At 27.0% G+C, this 27,710-nt stretch overlaps 1 protein-coding gene across 1 annotated transcript in view; it reads right to left on the reverse strand.

Annotated features, from left to right (window-relative positions):
• Positions 1 to 27,710, reverse strand: part of LOC141534405 (CD151 antigen) — a 52,749-nt gene that overhangs the window by 24,296 nt on the left and 743 nt on the right. Inside the window, 2 exon segments of the mRNA XM_074253745.1 lie at positions 8,450 to 8,620; positions 11,471 to 11,528. The gene's annotated coding sequence lies outside the window, so the exon portion shown is untranslated.

Raw genomic sequence — 27,710 nt, forward strand, 5'->3', positions numbered from 1 at the left:
TTTCACATAAATTACCGTTATAATTTTATATTATTTATAATTGAATGTAACTATATAGTTGACCTTTATTAACAAGTTATTGAACTAATAAAATAAGATTATATAATGGATTTGACAGGCTTCTTGTTATGGATGTGTAATTAAAATTAATATGTAACTGCCAAACAATATAATTTATATGATAATTTAATAATAGCTTAACTTGAATTTATTAATGATCATTATTCTGTTCAGAACTATGAAGTTATTTGATATATTCTATATGGGGATGTAGAAACTTTATGACTTCAGTAAGAACTATAACAGTGATAAATGTAAAGCAATAAAATTTAAATTTAATTGTTAAATTTTACTTCCTTGTGAGCTCATTACTGTGAAAAATCATAGCACACATTTTATTCCATCCAATTAGTTATTTTTCGAATAAGTATGGATTTTTTCTATTGCTCATTTAATTATGAAATAATAATAAAATAAAATTTTTTAGAATCATTAAAATGATCATTTTCAATCGAGAAAAACTTTCAAAAATTTACAAGTAACTATATAAGAAAAAAATTGTTGAGAAAATTTGATTTTTAAAAAATTTGTATTGAGAAATGTTTCAATAAGAAACAAACTTATCAAAACTTCATTTTTCAAGAAAGTTATTTTGTGGCAATGTAATTTTCCGGCGCCAAGATACAAGTTTATTAGAGAAAAAAAATAAATTATCAAACAAAAAATGTCTCGAGCTAAGTTATTTTAAAATTTCGAGTGTATAGACGTGATAAAAAATTTTTAAATTCAAAATATAAGGATAAAAATATATTTTTTCTTCCAACTGGTTGTGGGTGGCATTTATTAAACATTTGTGTCTCATATAAGGTGAGATCTACTCGGCCGATTGATTTAAAACTTTCACTAAATCTAAGTCGTGATGTACCCTTTTGATCCTTGTAGGAACCGACCAATTGGGTTTATCTATTTTAGAGATATGTAATACACACACCTACTAATACTACACACCTGAATATCTGAATCCAATAACTTTCTATTTTTTGAATGTTTAATTTTTGTTAAATTAAAATTTTATCTTTGTATATTAATTATTTATATATTTAACGTCTGCATTTTATCCTTGAAGAAAAAAAAATAAGTTAAAAGAAGATAAAAAAAATAATTGCAAGTTTTTGCACAGTTAAATTGTTTGAAAACAAGGCGATGTCGTTTAAGGTTGTTTTTTCGACGGTTTTTTTCGCTTGGTTAAAAAGAATAAAAAAGCAATAGAATGTACCTTTTTGGTTTCAGTAGACTCACGATATTTTGTTATCTGAAATAGGAAATAAGGGTAGGTAGAGAGTATAAAGACGAGGATAAAAAATGAAATAAACGATGATAAAAAGGAGAGAAAAAGAGGAATGAAAAGTGGTAAAAAAGGGTGGCATGTCACAATCATCCAGAGCTACAAACCAAGTCCGAACTATCAGCCTCTACAGAACAGTACATGCAACTTGGTACGTGCCATTATTGCTTTCAACTTTTTTCCCTTGACGAATAAAACTCGGCACTTGAGAGTTATATAAAACGCCTCAACAGTTCACCACACGGGGCAGGAAATTACGATGAGACTTCATGGACAGCTCTGCTGTCATCGAGTATCCCTTGACAAAATAATACCGCTTTTTTTCACGGCTACGTACATTTTAATATCTTCAGCAAGGGACAATTGAGACAAAATGCTCCGAGGCAAGAAAATCGTAGAAACGGTTCTTACGCATACATGGGAATAAATTTTTCATTATTGATAAAAGCCATCCCTATGGCACGGAAATAAATATTCTTATGTATTATACAGCGGGAATCATCCATAAAATATTATTATGACAATCATTTTCAAATTATCACTGATAAAATTTTGCAATCGGAAAAATCGGCATTATCCTGTAAAATCTGTAATAAATTTTTCAACTAGCATATTTATGCAGTAGAATAGTTTGTATAATCGATTTTTAAATCATTGACATAAATAGCAATAGCTTTGAAAAATAAAAAAAAAATGTTGCTGTTACATTTTTCACCAATCACGAGTATTATTTATTATCGGGGTACCCATTTACCACTTTAAAAACAATCACGATACTATAAATATTAACTACTATACCATAGCATAAACCCAAGACTAAATAACTTATTTTTATCAGATCAAAAATGAAAGGTCAATAACCTTGAGTCTTTTTTTTGTCCTTTAACTCATGAACTCTTACCTCATGATATCATTACAGCATCGGTATTATTTGGGCAAGGTTATTTACTTTGATTTACGTTATTGTAGGAATACTTTTTCTTCTTATATCTATTTTTATGTTTTATACTTTTGTCAATATTATATACGCCTTAATGACGTAAGAATTTTTAATGATGTTGTGTAAAAACACTAGAGATTCACTATTTATTGAACCATTTCTTGAGCAACAGATACGTTTTTAAGTATTTTAATTTATTGATGTACGAACGAATGGTTTATATTTATAAATATAAATATATATTTGTATTGGGAAATGGTACACAGAATAGATGAAGAAAAAGAAGAAAAAATTGTAGGTCGAGTAGCATATATCGCACAAAAAATGACGTTCAAGAGATCTCATCTTTACAGATGGGTCGTGTGTTATGTGAAAAAAAACAGGCGTATAGCAGCATAATATCGATATTGAGCGAGCTCGGCGGCAACATATGCCAAGATATATACTTCAAATCATGATATCATGATATAGCTTGATGTAGTGTGCAGTAATGGTATAATATAATACAGAATACATACAGATACAGAAAACATACACATACTCAGAGAAGGCAAGATAAGAAAATAGTACAGTAGTGGTATGAAGATGAAGAGAATCGTTGTTTACTTGCTCAAAGATTTTTGCAACAGATGAGAACCGCGTAAAGCGCTTTTCTTCCACTTTACTCTTGCTATTGAAAAATTTTTTTCTCTGATAATCTCGTGAAGTCGTGGGTTGATCTAATATTAACAGCGGCGATTTCTTTATACAGGTAGATAAAGGATGGTTAAAAAAGGTTTATGTGATATCCCGATATCTAGACTTGACCCGGTAACCATGTACTATTACGATTTATTATAAATTATCAGTAAACGTCTCGAATTAAATTATCTCTTGATATTATTATTGTTTTTGTTGTTTGTAACGGGTAAACGATATCATTTTGGTGATTAAAATTTTTTGCTTATTATATCAACGACTATCACAATAATAATTCTGCTTAAAGATACAGCGGTAAATGGCTTTATTATACCTTGATATAATACAGATAATATTCATAGCTCGGTAACGGAGTATGATAAAAATTAATTGAAGTAGGTTAATTGGAGTAAGAGAATTTAAAAGTACAATGAAAAGGAAAAAATGATATATAGCTTATCAGGAAAACATAAATAGTAGTCTCTGTTAGTTTAACTTTTTCATTTGAAGAAAAGAATTTTTTTTTTCTTTTTTATACATAATTTTTTTTTTACACTGATCCATTTTTAGAATTTTTAATCAATAAATTGTAAAAAATAATTTATTTATTAATCAAACACAACATGAAATGATAATGATAATTTTTTAATCAATACTTATTATTATTTACTCTTCAATGATATATTTTTTCGGAATTATGAAAATACGATTTCAAACGTTAATCTGATAATGTAAAATAACAATAGGATTATTATTTTTCTTGAAAATCCAGAGATTAGTGTCTTCATTGTATATGTTATAAATTGTTCACTGCTCATGCTATATATAAAGAAATAAAACTTCCGCATGGCTTAAGTAGACCCATAAGAGAAATTCCCCTGCAAATTGCTTAAGCCAGCAGCATAATGTGCAAATTTAAAAGAGTATTTCTAATTATAATTATTCAAGTGCGTTTAAAAATAGTCATTTTTACCACTGGCTATAATTTGTAGCTGTAAAAATATGGTGAGTTGTAATATAGAATTTTTAATTTATATTTATCTTCTCTAGGTCAAAAATTAACAAAGAATAATTAGAGCAACATTTGGTTTGCTGACTAGAAAATCTAGCATACAACTTTTTAAAGCAGTGAGATCCAAAAATCCACTGGGACTTCAATATTTTCATTCAAACTTTTATTCTTCAGAGAATAGAATCTGTGAATTTATTTTCTCTTCATCGTGGGATGTTCAATTAACAATGAAAGTTTTGAGGGAGTTTAAAATTTGATTTTTAATATTTTCAAGTCAGCTAGAGGCGTTCGGACAAAGAATTGCTCAAGAAAATAAGGATCTGGAGTCTATCGAAGCGCTAAATTTCGATTCAGGGTGAATGCTAACAGCGTAAGCTTTTAGCCCTTAAACTTCAAAGCTATTATTTTCCCGGCGTTCACACTTTCAATGCCACTATATAAACTCTGAGTTTTTTACCGTTAAAAATAACTTGACTACTTCTTGAGAAATTATATATTGGATAATATAAGTTCTCACTTAAATTTTAGACCACTTAATTCTCAATTATTAAACTCAACAATCGAAGATAAAAAAATTTTATAAAAAATTAAATTTCTGCAAGTATAAATAAATAAATTTTATTAAATTCGTTATTGTTATTTTTATTCAATAAAAGCTGTTTTTTTTTTTTTTTTTTTTTTTTTTTTTTCCCGGTTATTACGTTTTCAATGAGAGCTAGTACTTGGCGCGGCAACAGACTGTGACAAAAAAGACAACATCATTATTAAAAGAATAGATATAGAAAAAAAAATAATAAAGGCAAGTCAAGAGTAATTTATCTGGAACAAATGGGTAAGCTGCATCAAAACTTGCGTGGCGCCGGACGACTTTTCTGAGCTCAACACTACTGGCTTTTTCTCTTGTGACTATCATTACAAAAAAAGCTTCACTAAGAAAACTTATGAAAGCCAGGATATTTCTCCAAACGAAAAGATATACAAAAAAAAAAAAATTAAGTAGTAGTAAGAAAAATAAACTGAGAAATGGCGAAAATATGCAGAAAATTTTTCATCATATTAGTAATTTCATGCACCACTGATATTTTTTTTAAGAAACTTTTTGCTTTAAAAATTTTTCTAATTATACTGTTTCTTTAATATAGGAAAGCGAGGGAGTGTTCGAGAGAAGCTTGGAAATAAATTTATGTTTCGTTAAGTATTTCACTTTTCATAAAAGTCTCATTTCATATTTAAAGGTATTATAAAAATATTTTTTGCACTCAAAGAAATTGTAACCTCTCTCTAACACTTTGATCATTAATACAGATGTGATAATTAGAACTGAAAAGGTATTTCTTATGTTATAATGAATTATGATTATTTAACAGACTGATAAAAGGATAAGTTGAAAGGAAAGACAAATTACTGCTCTTTTTATTCATATTCTCATTATCTTTGTGAATTATTAAAAGAAAATATTCTCAACTATTTATATTGTCTCGGAGCGGTATGACGAAATAATTAAGCTAACGATCTCGGCGCTAAATTCGTGTCGGTAATCAAAGAAAGAGAACTTAATATTTGAAAATTAAAAATTCATTCGTTTTAAAAAGTAAATAAGCAAATTTATGCTTGACATGATTTTTATAGTATATAAAAAAAGTCAACCCAATGACCTTATCATAAAGTTGTATTACATGAGTTGGCGGAAAGTGATTAGATTTAATTTAACTTTGAAACTTATGAAGTTTGCGTGTAGAATAAAATAAAAGCTTAAAAAATAAAAAATTGTCAAAGTGAAATTAATTTTCTTTAACGCGAAGTTTGAAATTTACGGTTAATGAGCTTTCGATTTGAGGTCAGGAAAAGTGAAAAATTTTAACGCTAGTCTGCAAAATAAAGTTTTAAATCAAATTTTTTTTATTGTAAAATACACCATTAGCTTTATTAAGTAATACAACTTTTGAATTATTCACTGCAAACTTCTGAACGTTACTTTAAATTTTGAAAATGGGTCGTAAAAATTTTTCGTAATGAATTCGTTTTTTTTTTTTTTTTTTTTTTTTTCAAGACTTTTATTTGATTTTCGAAACTAAAAGCTTGTTTATTTGAAAAAATCAAAAATAAATTTTTTTCATTATTTAGACTGATCCTCTTACGAATAGATTTATCTTTGATCGGTAGTATATTCCAATAAATCTTTACTATTTCAACTCCTGTTTATCAATTTATTTCTCTAGCTATAAATTTGTTATAATTTATTGTAAATCGCTGATTTATTCAAGTACACTCACAGTGTTATCTTCAGATATAAATTTACATAAATCAGTATAAATTTCTTTTAAACTATTTCAATATTAACATCAGCTGTACACCGCTATTGAAGATTGCTTTTATATAATATCTAATATTTCTACATAATACAAAAAAAAAAAAAAAAAAAAAAAAATAACCTTAGTGCTATTTTAAATAATAAAGAACAGTAAAATGAAAATTATTTTAATTAATTATTTTGCGGTAACCTTTCAATGAGTTTCTTTTTTATGAAGTCATTGGTCATTATTTTCCAATAAATATTAAAAAAATAAATTTTTGTCCATTTGAATGAACAGAGAAAAAATGTGTATTTTTACACAGTTAAATTTTTTCTACTAAAGATTTATCTTAGGAAGAGATTGAAAGATCCAAAAAATACAAATAACACATAAAATTTAAGGGATTTTTATTGATTGTATTGAGCAATAGAAAGAAATAAATAGAAGATCTTTTGAAAAGTAACAACAGCTGCTTGTAAACGCAGATCCATTTTAAAATGATCATCATAACTAAACGTGAACGCCATAATATCGGTATACTTGATCCTCTACTTTTTCAAATTCAAGTGCAGACTGTATACTATCTGCAAGGGGCTTTGTTGCATTTTATTACACTCTCTGATAGGATTTATTCGTTCTCGTATATCATGCCATTGTTTAAACTTAGTGTTGCTCGTTCGTATTATTATGGAAATCCCGTCGTCATCAGGCGCAGTCGTTTTAGTGTATTATCTGTATGTATAGATATATAGTTGTATTATATAATACTAATATAAGTGAAGAATAGGATCATTTCTCCTATAGAATATTTTTTATTGGTATTTTATTATTTCTGAAACATATAACTTCTAAAGTTCACAAACACTTAAACGAGCTAATTAAATATTATTATTGTAATTTTTATTCATTTCTTCATCAATGAAAAAATTGAATAAATGAAATTGGGCGGCAAAAAATTAATTTACATCAAGTTTAAAAGGACAGAGAAAGAAAAAAACGTTAATGAAACAGAGGTCCATATTTTAAACTGCGCAATCACACATTCGAGTATGACAGAATCTCGTTTGGGTTTTGACAATAATTTATTTTTCGGACTGAAACGTAAATGAGAATTTACAGAGATAGGTATGCATGCTGCTGCATGTGTGTGGCAAGTGTAACAACATTTAGTGTACGACCTGTAGTATAGTCTGTAGTAAAGCTTCCTTCGAATACTGATGTGAATTCAGCTCATCTTGAAAGAGAGCTTGCACGTGAGAGATGGAATAAGCCGAGGAACTATACCATGTAGTGCGGTTATCTCATTCTAACAGAGTTCCTGCTGCAATGTATTCTGCACATTAACTGAGCACAAGTAACCAGGGAAACTGGTTACTATATTTCCACATCTAACGAGACAATGGAAAATTTTCAGATTTAGGCGAAACTTTTGTCAAAACTATCATGTAATATTTCAATGAAAACTTTCAATTTAAGGTGAATCTAAAATTAAGGCAATTTAGAAATTAAAAGCTGGATTTTTAATCAATAGTAAAAATGCATGAAATAAAAAAAAATTTTGAAAAAAATCTGAACAAGAGTTTTTTGATAATTTATTAATAAAATAAATTTTAAAACTTTTTACGAGTATAAATTGATTGGAAACTTCAGCGAAGATTATATCTTTACGATGTGGGTAGAAATTGATCATCATTACAAGCCATTATTAAATGAAAAAGTGTTTGTTTACACTGATTGTAGAAGAGCACGTATATCATGTCAATAAGCATTAGAAGGATCGCTTAATTCTAAAGTTTTAAGAAAACTTTCTTGAAGTTGATGAAAAGAATTACGTCTTTATATTTGAATTTCTTAATAATCTTTTACTTTTCCCTTATACACTTTATTGTAACTTATAATTTGTTTAAATATTTATAAAGTATCATAGCCAGTAAAATAAATTTATTTTGTCGATTGTTAAAGATCTGATGGAAGCTCTGGCAGATAAATAATTTGTCATATGATTAAAACAGGAATTTAATAAGTGGACGTAAATATTATTCTAACATTTTAACGCCATATTAAAGGAAGAATTTATTATGGAGTCAGATTGAATTCAAAATAAATTATTATTCATGGAAAAAATTTTTATCATTCACGCTCAAATATAAAATCACACATATGTGTGTTTTGGCACAAACCTTTGCTATACGTGCTTTTTGATTTCTCTATAAAACGATTCATCATCTCCATTACAATATATGCCATTTCCACAACCTTCGAGTACTGGTATAATTTATTTTTGAACGTGGACCATATGTGGCTTGAGCAAATGTTGTGGAGGTGTGTGAATGACCTGTAGGCGGAGGTCTCTGCAACATTTACGAAGATTGAGAAAACAAAAATGAGAAGAGAAACCAATCTCACTGACAAAAGTGTCCAGACACTAAATTCATTGTTGTCCTTGTTTTATGTAACGTTTTAATTTTGTTGAAGCTAAATTTTATGCTTTGGCGAGTATCAATATTTTTTACCTTAAGATATTCATATTCTAATGAATTTTAATTTATTAAAATTTATTTCACGTCTTTGATATTCACAACATATCGTTTATGTACTGGATGATTATCCGTTATTTGAACAGATTACTCACTTGATCATCATTCAAATATTTACATATTTCAAATATATTTACCATACGATGTGCATTCTGTTTAATATCAGCCCGCCAGTGTATTTTGTTAGCAGAATATTTTCGAATTTAATCTCTGTATACAAATACAAATATAAAATAGGTACTCATCGCAAAAAAATACTGACTATTATCTTTTCATAAATGTAAACATTTTAAAATATTTGTTTCAATAAAATACTACGTCATTTGTGTATATAGTTGATTATTTGAAAAAATATTTAAAAGCTTAACATTTTTTTTTATTAATTCCACAAAAAGTTTGACCATTCGAAAGCTCTTATTTTTTTATAAAAATTGTTACAGTTAGTTCTAAAAAACTTTGACTCTGTAAAAAAAAATAACGTTGAAAAAATTACCGTATGTTGAGGTATCTAATAAAGCACTTGCATAGAATAATGAGATTTATAGTGCGCATTTACGTTCTTTGAAATATAATGAATACTCATTTCATTATGTTATTGTGATGTATATAAAGTGAATTACATCTCTGCACCATTTGTTTTCAGTACATGGAACATTTTGTCTACCTAGTGTTTAATAATGTCACGATCGAGTGACAAAACGTTATTGTTATTGTTAGTGTAAAACCGTATTATTAAAATCATCGTAATTTTTTTAAGCTATTAATTTTTATCTCCAATTAACTTGTGAGTTTACAAACAATAATGGAAAGAATAGATAAAAAACAAATTAATACAACGCCGTAATTATATTAATTATTCATTATATTTTACGCTGTCGATATATTTTTTATTTCTGTTTTGTAATTAGAGGACTTTTGAATTCTTTGATTGCATGAAGAATTTTTTTTGCATTAATTTATTTAGACAGGATATATAAATGGATTTTTTGTCTCTTTTAGTTGTATATATATATATATATATATATATATATATATATATATATATATATATATATATATATATATATATATATATATATAAAAAAAACTAATTATGATATCCAATAGATCATTGTTTTAATTTCAATTTATATGATAACAACTAAAGTATGTTGTACGTGACTACATACTCCGCCGATCGAATATTAATTTCCGTTTCTCTTGTGTGTATGTTCTTGTAATATTTTTTCACCTAAAATTGATTGCATAGACTGCAGAAAAAAGCACGTTCGTTTTATAAAACAGTCTATGCATTCATTAAATTTTTCAATGCTGAAAAATCTCAGGTAAAAACAATAAAAATTGCAAAAATAATTTAATATAAACGAAAAATCACTGTTTTCCTTTGAAATTTAAAAAATGTGGAGTTGAATATTGCTTACAAAAAGTCGACAAGTTCGAGTATATAGTGTTAATGAATAATAATAAATGGAAACCAGAAAAATCATAAAAAAATTAAAAGTACAAAGTACACCAAAAAAATCAAAATGAAAAAAAATATCCACTGACGTGGATAAAGTTTGTGAGAGGTTGCAATGGAGATATCAAATTTTTTATATCAGAAACTCTAATTAATAGTACGGAAATACGATAGTTGGAAAAATAAAATTCAAAAATTCAGTCGAATTTTTTTAATAGATCTGTTTTGCTACTGGAGAAAACCATAGTGAAGATAGCTATCTAGTTTCGATATTTTTTTATATTAATTTAAAAAAAAAAATTATAACATGTAAATTTTCATTAAAAAATAGTCGTGGAAAAATATAAAAGTTTATTAAAACCAATGAAGAAAACTATAGAGTTTTATGGCTTTTATCTGTTAGGATATCTACAGAGGGTTCTCCGTATATTCTCGGTAAATAATAGAAAGAGTTCAAGTCAACAGTGGTATTTTAAACAAAAAGACAAAAAATTAAGTAACAAAAAGCTCTAAGAAGAAATGAAACAAATGAATTAGATTTAATTCATGAATTAGATTGTAGACTGCCGATAAGAATTCAAGTTACTAAACTCTGAAAAATAGTCTAAAATACTCTATTCAAGAGAAAATTGCAATCCACGTAAGTTAAGTTATGGAAAGCTAATCTATTTGCGGGGACAATTGTACTGTCTTACTTTTTTTTTTTATAGATAACTGGTGGAAGTTGTTGTCCTTGCTGAATTTATGAGACACCGGAAAATAAAAATAAAATTTTTGCTATCTACTTTTTTTTTTTTTTTTTTTTTTTTTTTTTTTTTTTTAGAACGATTGTAGTCTATTATTTATCATGACCTTCTTTCTTCTGATTCTTTTTTCTTAATCTCGTTTCAGCTTCACCTTCTCATAAAATTACGATCCTTATTATATATTTTATATTTAGCTTATTTAGAAATAGTAACTCGTTTGTAGTTCGCAACCATTTCTTGATAATAGATCGAGCATAAAATTTCTCTCACGATTCTCGCAAAAGATAGTACTTTAACATTTTCAGACTTATTAAATAAATCTATTGATATTTTTTTTAATCATTAAAAAAGTACATGTAATATTTATAATTTTTTGTTTACATTTTTGTATCTTATAAATAGTAAGATTACTTAATTTTTTTACAATTTAATATCAAAGAACAATTCAATTATACTTACAAATTTTTCTGTCATGCTTTGAACCGTACGCGATATTTTCCAGACTCAATCAACAATCCTAGAACATAAAAAAAAAAAAAAAATAATAACTTTTCAATTGTAGAAAAATTTTTTTTAAATTTCTTAGCTTAAGAATTTTTCTACTTAAATCAAAAAGATGCTAAAATAATTTTTTGCGAAGGTTTTTATCAAGCTTTTTCTTATCACGAACTTTTTTGTTGCATAAGATTTTTCATACCCTTAATTTAATATGGAAAAAAAATTTTTAAATAAAAATATTTATCTGAAATTATCTAAGAAGCCTTAAAGCAAAATAAGTAACTGAAATATACCGATCTTAAAAGGGAAAAATGAAGAAACGAGACAATCGAAAATGGAAAAACTTTTTTTCCTGTCCACAAAAGTGCTTTCTTATAAAGTATCAATTCGTCATGTCACAGAGAGTTTTCAAAGATGATAGTATATGGTGGAAGTCTACTCCGTCTGACTAAAGTAAACTATACATACGAAACTTGTAAACCCATGGGGAGGATAATGGCAAAGGATGAAATAAAAAGAGATAAGAAAAGACGTTAAGACACACCGAAGACATCGATAACGTCTATACGTGTCCTTTCTACGTGCTATCAAGACGCGTGGATCCCACGGGAATCAACAGACAAACTCGACTGTCACCACGGACTCGGTTATCGTCGATCAACACACAACTCCATTCCCTCTGTAACATTTTTACGGTTCAAATGTTGTCGTACAACAATAGTATACGTGTATGAATACATATTTAGTCTCTGAAAAAACAATTTTTTTTTATTGGGCACTTATTTATAATGCAAAATATTATATATCATATTTGATAAATGCACTCAATTTAAAGTTGAAATCTTTGCAAAAAGTTGATACATTTATAATTTTTTAATGTTCTATGATTTTATTAATTAAATGATTGCTTACTTAAAAACATTTACGTTAACAAAGTTCAGCTAATTATAAAACATTCAAGTGCATTAACAAGATGCCAATTATATTAATTAAAGAAAGACACATAATTCATCTGATACTTTCTATTGAGTTATCAACCCAATTAAAGCCATTTCTGAGCGCGTAAAGATTAAAAATAGATAAAAGGAGCAAGTGAAAATATATAAAAATAGTGATAAAATTATTGAGTTTTAAAAATGTTTAATTAATTTTAATAGTCGACTTGAAAGTTTCAGGTACACTATTGATTTTTTTGTCCTTTTAATTTAAAAAAAAAAAATACTCCCATAAGGAAAATTATCGTACAAAATTTTAATAATCAAATTCTCAAAATATGCAACAATCTGGTTATACATCTCGAACAGATGTTTTACAAAAATTGAATTACTTTATATATTCTGATCAAAGTACAACTTTTATTTTACAGTTGAGTAGTTTCAGTCAGAAGTAATCGCAGTTTGAATCGCAAAAAGCATTTCAGGGAGATAAATATATTCTTAAGTCTAAAAGAAAATATCATGAGATAAAAATTCATTTACTGACTTGCTTTTTCTTTTGCAATATAATTTATAAAAAAATAACATTTCATTTGTGAAGTAAATTTTTTTTTCACAATTTTGACATTATTTCCCAAAATATAATTTAAAACTAAAAAATACTGACATCTCCAGTTTCTAACTTTTTTATCACCATAAAAACTCTATGCGAAACAATATTGTTTTTCATACGAAAAATACAAGGGTATCATTGTTAACTACAGTGAGATAACTAAAAAAGTTATTAGAATTTTAGTAAATACAAAATCTATACCGTCAAAACTTTCTATACTTGTTAAAATTTAGAAATAAACAATTATCTTGATTTTACATTACATCGTGATTTTTTACTGAAGTAAGTTTGATATTGAGTGATTTTCTGGTCTTGATGCTTCCTGTTATAGAATTTCTATTCAACTTCAATGTGTAATTCAATATTAGAATCTTTTGACATGTCAAAAAAATTTGCTGAATTTATATTTAATAAATCTCATCACAGAGATTGAATAAATTATCGAATTTTAATTCAATATTTTATTATTATAAATAACAATATATTGGTATTCATGAAATATCAATTTCACATATTCAGTTTAATCATAATATGAGAATATTTATGAGCTGAAAACAATGGTTTAAAATTATAAATTATGTAGAATCGTAAATTGAGTATATAATTCCAAAAATGACTTTTTCCCTCGCGATTCCGATGATTATCACTAATTATTCTTCTGAAAAAAATATAATTCATAAAATTACTTTGACTACAGTGATTGTAAATTTATTGAAAGAATGAAATTTTTCTACTCAGATATTTGCAATTTTACACCTAATAAATTTGCAAATAAAAAGCGCCCTGGACACTTTTGAACTTTCTTCTATAAAAATCAATGATTTAAAAAAAATTAGGAAGTTATTGGTTTGACCCCAATTTTCGAAAATTGAATTCTTATCAGTTCTCCACCTTTTGATGTCCCAGAAAGCAGTTCTGACTATTTTTTCTTCTGCTTTCTTGATTTTTACAAAGATAGCATTGCTTTAGCGAGCATTTTCTTTGTATGGTTTCTTCATCTATCTAGGGTTTTTAGAAGAATTATTGATAAGAAGATGTTATTTTTTCAACTACATTTTATTTTTGGAAAATTTTTTTTTTTTTTTTTTTTTTTTTTTTTAGAGGTAGAAAATTTTTATCAGCGTCAAATAAATTTTCTCCCTTCTCTCCTATTTGAATTTAAATAGAGTATTATTGCAAAAAACGATTACCAGATTAACAACTCAATTTTTTTCATCTGCAAATACAAGGCAAGAGATTATGCCTGTGTTACAGCCAAAGACATTCTCAATCTAGACTAGTTATCGAATCTAACAGCTTTCAATTTGCCGTAGCGTGCCCCCCAATGAGAAAATACCGTTGGGTGTAATGACAATGTAAATTGGTCTTAAATTGCGCTCGCTGTGCTCTAGCACAGAACCTTTTACTAGATTCACAAGCTTCCGTTTTAAACTTTGGTATAATATGCATTAAGTCTTGATTGATTCTATCGTGTATATCAATTCAGTCATTTGTTAGTTCTTTGACGATCCAGATGACGTAATAGAATTTTCTAATTGGACACAATGGTTGTCGTTTGTTGTCGTGACCACTGCTGATTTTTAAAGATTCAATCTCAAGTCTATGTCTTCTATTCTTTTAGTCTATTTATATAAATGTTTATACTTTTGCACGCTTTAGTTTGTATTCTCCACCTTTCGTTATCATTTCCAAGTAATCAAAGCTACTTTGAATTTTGATGAAGCGTAACTCTTAGATTTTTTTCTCCGCTGTGCAACAATTTGAGAGTTTATTTATTCATGTTAGATTGCATTTTATTCAGAAGTATACTCTATACTTTTTAATATTAGTATTCCAGGTCCTTTTTATAAAATGATAAAAAATTATTTTCAGGTGAACAAATATCAATATTGTGTGATATTTAACTTTATTCAATCGTACAACGTTTCACTAGTATTATTCCGGTATTTTACCCTTTTTTGCTGGGGGCTTAATAAATTTTTACTTTGTATGGTTATACGTTTTTTTGAAACAGTTAGATCAAATAAAATATATCACAATATTACTTTCTAATAAAAAAATTCTTATAAAAATAATGTAGCAATAATTATTGTCGGAATATTTTTTTTTTTAAATATTTATTTATTCATCTACTTAATGCCTTTGAGCTTTGTACATCTGAAGATTACAATTGTGAATTCAAATTTCAATAATAAAAATTGCATCACAGAAAACTAAAAAAAAAAATAATGGTTGGTTAACATATACAATTCTAAAACATATTCATCCCATTTACAAATATACATCAATTCACGAAGATTAACTGAACTATTAATTTCGTAAGAGCTAAAATTACAGAATTGAGACTTTGTAATTGATTCACCGATACAATGGTGAAATTGTTCTCTCTAACTTACAAGTTGTACGGTTGTGAGAATAGTGTTTGTTTGGTCAGGTCTATTTCGATTCGGTCGATCTATAGAATAGAGTGAGTAGAGAATATCTCAAGATAACTTTAAATACCGAAGAGTCCAGAAAGAAATATCCAATTCAAAGTATAAATTTTTGGTTAAAAAACATACTCATTTTTGTACACATGATAAATATATGTTGTAAATTATTTATATGAAAATATTATACATAAAAACGTCCCGTTGATTTCTTAATCAAATATTTGGAATTTATGGTAAAGGTTTTTACACTTGATTTATATATAAAATACCACGAGAATATATTAAAAATTTTTAGATTATTATCTTTTTTAGGAAATTAGTTTTATAATTTATTTCTTTACATTTTTGCCGTTAAATTTAATTTAAATGAACTTTTTAGTAATAAATGGTTAAAAACCATTATAAAATCCGATTTTGCTTGTTGTATGCTTTTATAAGTTATACAAAAGTTATACAAAAATTATAATATCATCATTATTGTGAAGTACAAAAACAGACTTGTAAATTTCAAACCCTTTGTGAATTTGGAATACATATAAATTTCAAAGAGTTGCTGTTAAAATGCTTTAAACGAAGATTATTATTATTCATAAAGTAGACTCTTCTTGCCTGAAATACTTTATGACAATAAAATAAGTATTACTGCAGAATAATTAGCTGCTTAGAGTTTGGGTAAAATACGTACCATTCTTTCAATTAATTAGAAACAAATAATTAATTGGGAAAACTTATAAAAAAAGATTGAAGCAATCTATATCTAGACATTATATTTTATCAGAATTGTTCTAAGAAATAGAGCTCTAATAATTTTATCTCCTTGATTTTTAAGATCCAAATCGTAAACTAAAAACTTTTACCTTAGAAGATTAGGTATACCTAAAAATCCATCGAAGGAACTTGTATATGTGTTCACACATATACAAGAGAAAGTATTATATTACGAAATCTCAAAGTACATCTCTTTTTTATTCTTATTTGTTTTTTATCATCAACAAGTAGAACATGAAAAGGTTGCTTTTTTTTTTTTTTTTTTTTTTAGTCAAGAATATTCCTTTTGTCTCTTGTATTTACACGCTGAGATATTAAATCTTGTAGTAAACTATAGCCGCAAAAATTCAAATGTTCAGTAGATTCCAAGTATCACTTCGAATAAAATATTCACAAATTAAAAAAAAAAAAAATTATTTGTCTTTAAAATTTTAATAAAAAAATATTTTGGAGCGTTTTAATAAAAATTCAAATGGAAAAATTAATTTTTATTTTATTCATTTTTGAGATTGCACTAAAAGTTATTGGATAAATGTCAAATAGATTGATACCTTGATAAATATTTATTTTCTAAAAATATTTTAGTTTTATTTTACTGGAAAACAAAACGAACAAAACGGAAAAATGTCCCGAGATAAAATTGATGATTCAGAAATTTGAAATGATAAATTTTTTTTTTCAATCGATTAGATAATTAAATTACCTCCGGAATTCTTTTTTGTATACATTCTCTTCTCATTGTCGCCATACTTGCCACTTTATATCTTAAACCTCACACGTAAATCTTTAAGATCCGAGATATTGCGTCTTCGAGACCATACATTCAGTTTTACGACGTGCATCAACCTCGTACAATCTCGATTTTCTGATCGTCGTTTCTGCTCATCGTTAAGAGGATAATTAGAATTTAATATATACGTGACTAAAACTTAAGATGTCGCTTCACATTTAACATAACGCTTCCAGCAAACTATGCAAGAAACAAGGACTATATACCTTCATGAAGGATCTTTTGCCTTCGGTCCACATTTTATTTATAATATTAAATATATTATTAAACACCTAAGTGGCGTTAATCGAAGTATCCTGTTAAAAAAAGTAAATAAGCCGGACAATTTAAATAATTGGCATTTTATAGGAACTAATTAAAGTGATAAAAACCTGTATCTCGGCTGAAAAATTCTTGATTTATCTTAAAATTATAAACTAAAAATATTCTTTTTATAGTATGGAAGAAATGATAAAACATTTTTATTTTTTTGCAAATGTACGAAGAAATATTAAGTCGCAAAAATTTTTATAATAGATAAATACGTTTTCATTTCATTAATAATAAGATTTGTATCTGTAAAAAAATAAACTAGATTATTGTAGTTAATTAATAAAACTAAATTCAAAACCTCATTGGTGACAAACACGAATAATAATACAAAAAGCCTTCAACTAAGCATTATTTACTTACATAATTCACACCACGTTTTACAGGCACTAGAAACGTGTCGCAATTATCAATCAATGTAATTAAAATGATAACGATGTACTTGATTACATCAGAATGAATTTTTCATTACATCTTTTACGCTAGTTCATCTATACTAAAGTAGCTCTCATATTTATAATCTTTATAATATTCAAGTAAAAAAAAAAAAAAAATATCAAACTTTTTTTGAATATTTCGATGTTGAATATTTTTTAAATTAAACTTTTTTTCAGACTTTCGTTAATTTTTATAATTAAGTTTTTAGATATGAAGTATCATTTGACATCTAATTAATATTTTATGATGTAATTGATGGTAGATAAATCTTTTGAATAAATTAAGACTTTCAATAACCCTCGAGATACTCGTAGAGATATAATGAAGATTAAAATTAAAATTTTTGATAATCTATTCCATAAGTAATTAACTGATGAGTATTTAAATTTGAAATAAAAGAAAAAAGATTTTATCATTGATCTTGAAATCCGATCCAATCTGTGTCTCTTCTGACTTTTTCTATGTTTACAAAAATTATTGAAGCTGATTGATTGGTTCAACAAACTTTCAGAGGATAATCTGGATTTAATATAGATGAAATATTTCGAAATTTTAAATTTAAATTTCTCTTCAGAAATTTCTCTTTAGTTTTTCTACGATTCATTAAAGTCCTTTCGAAATAATATTTTAGACAAATGCATATAAAATTTTATGAGAGTTTAAAATTCGTGACGTTCGAGGGATAAAACATACTGCCAAGGGAGAGAACCTAAAATATATTACCAGGGGAGAGAGAACTTCTTGAAATACATTTTTTAGTAGGGCCATCAGAGCCATCTATTAAACCTTTCCCGATTAACTTTAAATTCTCTTTCTTAGACATGTCTCGACACTCTGACTCAGGAAAGGGTTGAACCAAGTGATAGTTGGACTAAAAGTTTTTGTTTAAATTTGTCAATTTTATTAAATTTTTTACTTAATACAATGCTAAGTTCTCAGTAACATTTAGTTGAAGTTTTAAACTTTCATATTCGTCACTGATAATTTAGCCTCGAATATTTTATCCCTAATTTGTAAGAGTAAAAATTTTTTAAAAGTTGCGCCATGAGGACGACTGCAATAGTTAGATTTCTATGAAATCTACTAAAAAATGAAGATAAGCTTGGAAAAAATTAATTAATTAATTTTTTTTCCAATTTGAATTTTCGACGATTTAGAATGGCCCAATTTGCCCCTAAAGTCATTATTTTAGGAGTTATGGCCACTTTTATGTTTCGGGAGAAAAAAACTTTAATTTCTCCTAAAAAAAAAAATTATTTCTCTATAAAACACAAACGTATCTTGCAGAAAATTTCCCGAGGAACAATTTAGAGTGGTTAAAATTGCATTTAAAGCAATTATTTTAGGAGTTATGACCACTTAAAGATCCGGAAACAGAAATTTAAATTTTCGGATTTTGTAATTTTTTTAAAGTCCAAATATCTCCTAAAAAAAAATTTTTTTCTCCATGAAACACAAACGTATCTGGCAGGAAATTTCCCGAGGAACAATTTAGAGTGGTTAAAATTGCATTTAAAGCCATTATTTTAGGAGTTATGGCCACTTAAATATCCGGAAATGAAAAAAGTCATTCGAATATACGAAAAGAATCAATTTAAAAATCAATTCTTGTAAAAAAATTTTTTTTAATTTTAATGCAGGTTACTTCTACTCCTTCCTCCTATGTGAGCAAATATGAATAATTTTCAGTAAAATAAAAGTATAATTTTATTTTATCTCTGGCTACAGTTTGTGAGGATTAAAGTATACATAAATAATTAGTCGGAATGACTTGTAAATTTTTAATATCTACTTTTACAACGAAAACCTGAATATTTTAAGGATTACTCTGGTTCTCTGTTAGCATTTGATTTATTTCAAAGCACGTCTAACATATTCACCAAGGTTAGAGAACCTCCAAGATTTCTCAGCTAAGCTATCGACTATTCTTCAAGTATATCGTGGAAGATATTAGCTTTCAGTACCAATACAGTGTTATGACAAGAATTTAAATTAAGCCTTCATTTGTCAGAAAAACGCTCCGTGTGATTTTTTTCGACGAAAATTAATGAACTTTATAACAAGATTGACAAAAGAAAAAAACCGAAAAACCGGTTAGTAGCCCAACAGGTTAGCCCTAAAAGCTACCGCTGTTTTAGAGCTCCCCGATGCACTTGCATGTTTTTCATGCCCTAATTTTAATGCTACTTTACGAAATGAACATTTATAATGAGTAATGTGAAGCGTCTGGTTAGAAATTCAAGTAAGAATAGTAAAATATAAAATAATTAACTTTCTGTGATCGATAATAAATTTATGAAAATGAGAAAGAAAATTTTTTACAAAATTACAGGAAAAATAACTTAAAAAAAAATTGTGAGCAAAGAGAAATTGAAATTCTCGGTAGTTGTAATCGCCAGTAGTCCATAAACAAAGGAAAAAATTTTTTATTCATGGTTAACTTCTTTTACCTGTGTCAAGTAGTTGTCGTTGACCATTTTTCCAAGTAAAATGACATGAAGTCAATAACACTCCGACAAAACTACTACTTTACTCTCAGGTACAGGTAACAAACAAAACATCGTTAAATCAGATAAAAAAACAAATGTCCCACACACTTACGAATACGAATTTTGTGAATAAGGCGATAAATCGGCTCTGGAATTTGGATAAAAATTTTTGACTTTTATTTACTAAAAATTTCTGTAACAAAAGTCATAAATCATTTGTAATCGTAAATTTTCTGCTACAAATGAATTCTCTTTTTTTATTTAATAAAAAGGTTCGACGATCCGAATAATTCTAATAGCATATAATCGTTAATCGATTCCTCTAACAAAGCATTATACATATATACAGAAGAGATTTTGCTTTACGAATTATTATTGGACGACGAAGCTTCTGTTGATACATGAGTGCTTTGAAGTAAATACATTCGAAAATAACTTGCTCTGAAAGAGTAACTAGGTTTGATAATCCAAGTGAAAGAGATACGTACCATATGGTCAGGACATGAAAAATACTCGTCAGTTATATTTTTTTCATAATGAATAGCCGTTTTAGTATAAATCTCATATTATATGTACATAAAATGCATTTTAAATCTCCTTTTCACCTAAAGCATCTAATTTAAAAATAATCCAATTTTAATGATGAAACAAATTGAAAATAATTTTTTTTTTTTTTTTTTTATTATTTTTATCAATTTATAGAAAATACTACAAATGTGGTTAACTGAGTTTGATAAACTCAGTAGTTAAATAGCTGCAAAATAATGATACACTGTATATGTATGTCACAACAATGTCCGAACAAAGCTTACTGATTAATTCCTTGTTGACGGGTGGAGACATCACGGTACCGCTTATGAGGGTGAGATTGTATGATGCAGATACAACTGAGGTGATATTTGTTTGCATTACATGTTTGTTGGCTTGTCCACTAAAACTTCAACAGTTTTAACTTTGATTTATAGTTACATATATCTATTACAAATATGCAACATTATTCAAAAAGTCCTGTTTGTTTTTTTCTATTTCTTGACAATTTTAAACTCTAAAAAATTCTTTTTCGAAAAAATTCATTTATTATTTCATGTTGTGTCTAATTATCGAACAATAAAAGATAAAAAAATATTCAAGTATTTTTAAAACCAGTAAAAAAATCGATACAATACAATTGTAACGGAGTGAAAGTCCGTTTCTAATGTTTCCTGTGAAGAATGTCTTTTGTGAAACAGAACACTGGATGATTAAGTCATCGATATACACTTGAGACTGATATTTCATCGGTAATACTCTATAGAATTTCGTAAAAACGTTTTTTATCTTCAAATTTATGTATTCAAATATTTTCAAGTACACATACTCGAAAAATTTAAAAACCTTTGAGTTAAATTTGATCAGCTATCTATACTAAAATTTGGATCATCAATGTAAATGGATATTTCGAAAAGTATGGTCTGAAAATTCCTTGCTTTTGCATTTATTGAAGTATTTCCAAAAATTAAAATAAAATGAGAAGTTATTCAAATAAATATAATTGTAAAAAAATGTTTATAATATACATACGCATTGTTCCGTTAAAGGATTGCAGAGAAACAATAAAAAAAACATTTTTTTTTTTTTTTCAACATGTATTTCAAAGGCCAAGCAAATTTATTTAATCGATAGATAAATTGTGTAAAGCAAGTAGCGCAACCAATTATCCGTTATGATTTTCAATATTCAAAGCTACCATTGAAATTATCGCCTTACATGGTTAGATATTTTTCCTTTGTCGTATCATCGGGCTTGGTATGGACATTCGCCTCCTCAGTAAGGAAACTTTTAATTGGCGGCGATACACTGGTTTATTTATGCAGTGAATTTGCATCTGAGCGAAATGTATTCCCGTTTACGAAGTGCCTTTTTACTACCAGAACATACAACCGAGGATCTTCTCTTCCTCTTTCTCTCTCCTTCTTTCTTGTTACCTTTTTTTCTTCTCTCGTTCATCTAAAGAAGTTACTTCAAGACTTTTCGAAAAGCCAATACATCGAGACGTAGACGCTGCTGCCTCGGAATATAATAACGAAACTCTTGGCTTTGTAGAAAGACTCGAATATTCCAATAACTTTACATCCTTATCATCATTATTATAGATAGTTCGTCGTTTATTGATTTTTACATGATCAAGAGTTAGAAATTATGTATTGCTCCAACGCAAATAAATTTTTTTTCAAAAAGTGGGTACACAATCGTTTGAGATAAGGTTATTGTCATGGATTACGACGTTAATCCAAGCCATCTGTTTCACAATCAAAATACGTGTTGTACTACTATAATGGCTAATATCCAGAAGTAGTTTCAACGATAAATTCCCTCCGTAAATTTTCGTATACTGTCTGAAAATAATTAATATAAACCTACCACTTTTATCGCTAATTTTTGACCCAGATGATTTCATTTTAAAAAATTTACGTTTTACCTTTTATATCATTTAGAGATTGCAACTAACTGGTATTCTCAAATGTCAAATTTTTTTTAAACATGTAAAATCAAATACATCGATCTATTTATTTTTTAACTTTTCAAACGCAAAAAATAAAATATGATTATCGATATTAAATTTTTTAAAATTTAATGCAGCTGTCAATAGGCTCAAACTTTTTTTTTTCTGCACAAATGAAAAAGACTAACTTGACTCAAGAGAAAAAATCTTACCAAAAAAAAAAAAAAAAAAAAAAACATTTCAAATAAATTGATCATCTTGAATCAAACTGAATGGTTCTTGAAAAATGCAATTTTCTCTTATTTTAAGAACCTTAGTCCTTGAAGACGGAGAAATTTTGTGAAATATTTTTTTGGATTTCCAAAAAATATGACAAAGTAATGATTACATTTTGTTCTTTTGACGCTTTCCCGTCTGTCAATTTGCCGTTTAATTAAAAAGTCTGACCTAATCGATGTTCTATTTATTTGTAAAATTCTTTTTCTTCCTTGTATATTGAGAAGTAAATCCGATTTCCAGTCAAAAAGATACTTTGAAAAATACTTCATTTGATCAGCAATTCGTTCTCACGTTCAACTCACGTAACACTATAACGACAAGATCAATTGGAAACTGCAAATATCGTGTGCGATATATAATACATTGAAATAGTGAAGAAAATTTCACAAAGACTGCACACATGTATACTATATACGTCTTTCAAAAGCTTCGCTGTGAATTCTTCTCACTGTGAATTTATATTTTTTATTTTATGTTTGTAAAATATTTACTATTAAAAAAAGTTCTTACATATTCTATTGTATATAAACATTCTATTTTTGCAACATGAAACATCTATCGGTTTAACTCCTGCGGTTGGCATACATACTTTAAATTTTTGTTTTAAATAAAGGTTGATATTGTTCTCTCGTAAAAAAAAAACAATTTTTAATTAAATTCTCTCGATTGTTAGTTACGTTGTGAATATTTGAGATAATATTAGACAGAATGGGAAGCATGCGAGGTATTTGTAAAGAAATTTTTAATTGTAATCATACAAAGGGTAAACGAGGAGGAACTTGTGAATGCTATATAGATTTTAGCAGATCAAAGCTTTGGAGATGCTTCATTGTGAGACTGTTTCGTGGTCTAGTACTCTCATGAAGTAATCGTATGTCATGTTCATGGGTTATTGCGTCGACTGACGCGTTCCGTTCGCAGCACCCTGAACCACAAAGCTCATTTCATGCTGCACATTGCTATTGCGGCTGCCTGAAATGCAGATGCAGTCAGTAGAGACTAACTGTTCTACGTAACACATCTCATACCTTCATTACCTGACGAGTGTATGTGCATATCTGCTCTTCCTCTTAACAATTACAACATCAAGGAAACTTTACCACATTACTTTAATTTGTAAATTAACTTCACAGTTGCTAGTCAACTTTGTGCTTTGCAGTTAATTAAAAAAAAAAAATGTGCAAAGTCCAAAAACATTAAACTTTCAACTATTGTATAATATCACGAAAATTAGTGATACAGAAATTAAGAGGTACTGTTTCAATTCACTATCTCAAAGGCAATTTGATGTTCAAGGTTCCTTAATTAAATAATCAAATAAAAAAATTATCATTTATGGATATTAAAACTGATAAAAAAAAAAAAAATTACGAAAACATTTGACCCTGAAGGCCATCCCTGCAACTTCCCGCTCATTTCATATCTTCGAGCTCAAAATGACAATTTAAATGACCTCAAGAATTTTTAAAATTGTCAATCACAACCAACAAATTCGCCTTAATTAATAAAAAAAAAATCTGTAATTAAATTCTGTTGCAAAATTAATTGATTAAAAAATTCATCCTGAAATTGATACATTTTTACTTAGCTAAAATAAACCATATTTTTCACATAAAAAAATTTAAATATTGAAAAGCTTTAATGCAAATATTCGAGACTAAATTTATTGTTAAACTTTATCTAAACAAAAACATTTGTTATTACTCTTTGGCTATTCAAATATTTTTCCAAATAAACTAAACTATCTGGATGACTCAAAAAATACTTCAAGTACGATAACATTGACTTAGTGTTTATGAAAACAGCGTAAAATAAACGCCATAAAACTTGAATCACCTGACGCTTTTTACCTTCAACTTTCATTTCTAATGAAAATAAAAAAGAGCCAGTAGGTATCCGACGTTTACTATCAGCCACGGTAATTTCTTCAACAAACTTTGAGTACATTCTTTAATCTTCTCATTCTCTCTGTATATCCACTACATACTTTCGAGTTGAGTTTAAGAATATTTTTTTAATTTCAAACATTCTTAATAACAACTGAGCCCGTGAAAATTTAATTTTCAAAGTGCACTGATAGAAGGATTTGTTTATAGTTAAAAATATTTGTTAATATTTAATAAATAATTTATTAGAGACCACTTTTTAGTATTAAATAAATATTTCTTAATATTTAAAATAATTTATTTGTATTTAATAAATCTGATATTCATTTATTAAATGTTAATAAATCTTTTTAAATACTAAGAAATATTTATTTAATACTAAAAATTGGTCTCTAATAAATGATTTATTAAATATTAACAAATATTTTTAACTATAAACAAATCCTTCTATCAGTGTGAAAAGTATAAAATAATATCAAAGCAAAGCAGAAAGCTTTATTTTTTTAAAACGTTACACTGATGTTAATTTAAGTCGTGAGTTAAGTAGATGAAAAAAGCTCATCCTATATATCACATGTGAGAATATGAGATTCTATTATGAAGTGTATGTTAAACGCATCAATTAATGCAAAATTTCGTTTTACTACTATTATTCTGAGATAGTAAGTAAAGAAGCTCTAACATCAAAATTTACATAATTTTTTTTTTTTTAAGTGACTTCAAAATATATCACACAATTTTTTACTTTTATATTTTCGCAAATAATCAAGTTCTTTTTAATTTATCTTCAGAACTAAATGCTTAAATTTGTTCGAGCGTTCGTAACATTGTTTATACTAACAAGGACCCGGATAAAATTAGCAAGAGAATAATAATCTCGAAAGTGATTTTTAATTTTAATGCTTTCATTATAAAGTTAAGTACCTAAAAATATGAGCCAGTTTACAGAACTATCTCATTTCGTGTTACGATTATAATTTAGTTTATTCGTACTATTTTGAAATTTGCATTGTCGTTGCTAACAATAAACAGGAAAATAAAATTTCTTCAACGTAAAAAAAAAAATTATCAGAATTCTATATTTAATTATGTACAAGAAAATTTCAATTAACCCTGCCAGAGCTTGATGCTTGTAGATGAAGTATAATTAATAATCGAAGAGCATTTACGTAATTTATGGATGTTCAGTCAACTAATAAGTTGCTTTTATTATGTCGTTAAATACACATGCGTCACTCTAAGGCGTCATGCTAGAATTTATTTTAGCTCAGTATTATGTATTACTAAAAATATAGGTATTTGTAGCAATGACCAATAACGCTATTTACACCAGATGTCTACGTTTGCTACGACTTTGTGAGTAATAAAAAGCATTTATTTAAATCCTAAACATTAAAGTCTAATTAGGCTAGATGAATAAATTATTTAATGCAATTTTTATAATTTCAAATTCATTTTTCCATCATTTTAATATTCAATTGGATAAATCCGGTAAACACAAAGTAAACAAATAAAACTTATCGAAATATTTATTCATTTAATTTTCGATACATCAACTAATTATCAATCACATTTGACCATTAAATTAGCCAATTAACTTCTCATGACAAATCACAAATTCAACAACGAACGTACATTTATATTAATTAATCAATAAAATGGAATAAAATTAAAAAGTTAAATAGCGTTTATAATTGTGCCAGTTAAATGAATTAATTAAACATAAATAATTACCAAATAGCTCACAAATTGCTGTTGACAAAAAATGAAAAAATGATGATTTTACACTTGGCAAAAAAATTTAGTTTTTATTTTGATATTAAAAAAAAAAAAAAAAAAAAAAAAAAAAAAAAAAACTCCTGCTCAGAAAAAATTTACTAAATATAAATTCTTAATTCAAAAAAAATTCTAAATCAGAAAATGGGAGTCAATCATTACAAATGTTTTTACTCTCACCGGGTTGTATAATTCTTTTCAACATCTTTCTATTTCCCCAGAATACAAATAAAAATATAAAAACTAACTACATCTCAAACTTTTTCATCACCCACAATATTAAATTTATAGAAGTTGAAAAAAAGTTTATTTTGTATAAGTATGAATTTGAAATACTTAACATTCCAGTACAAGATAAAACAAAGTTGTAACATTGAATATAGAAAATAAAAAAAAAAATATTTCATAGTTATTGAATCCATGAATTCAAACAAACTTTAATAATAAATTCATCTGACAGTAATAAGAGCGCTGATTACCGTCAAAGACGAGTGATGAGTCACAAAATCTCGGTGAACTTTGGATTGTACAAACTTAAAATTATTCCTAGAGTGCAAACTCCGCAAAAATGAATAGCGTGTTTACGTGCTCCAAAAGTAAATTCTTATTTCTCTTTATACGTCATACACTTGCGGAGCATAAAAATATACCTATGGATATTGCAATAGAAGCATTGTTGAAAATTCAATTCTCTCGTGATTTTTTATGCTAATAAAACTTTTGTTGTGTCTACATACATTACTTATGCTACATACATTATTATAAACTACTTCAATAACTTAAAACTTTTTTTTCAAAATAAAATCAGAACAAAAACAAATTTACTGACTTATTTTATAAAAATAAAAATAAAATAGAAAATTTTGTTAACTCTTGCGAAATAATATGCTTGAAAGTTAATTCATGATTAAAAAAAAACTACAGTACCAGTGTATATTTTTCTACAGTACTATAAAAGAGGAAAAAGAAAAAAAATCAAAATAAGTAAGTGCAACCACAGCATG

This window comes from Cotesia typhae, unplaced genomic scaffold, assembly GCF_013202065.1.
Source record: "Cotesia typhae breed Kobodo isofemale line unplaced genomic scaffold, CoteBio_Ctyphae scaffold_13, whole genome shotgun sequence".
Taxonomy (NCBI): domain Eukaryota; kingdom Metazoa; phylum Arthropoda; class Insecta; order Hymenoptera; family Braconidae; genus Cotesia; species Cotesia typhae.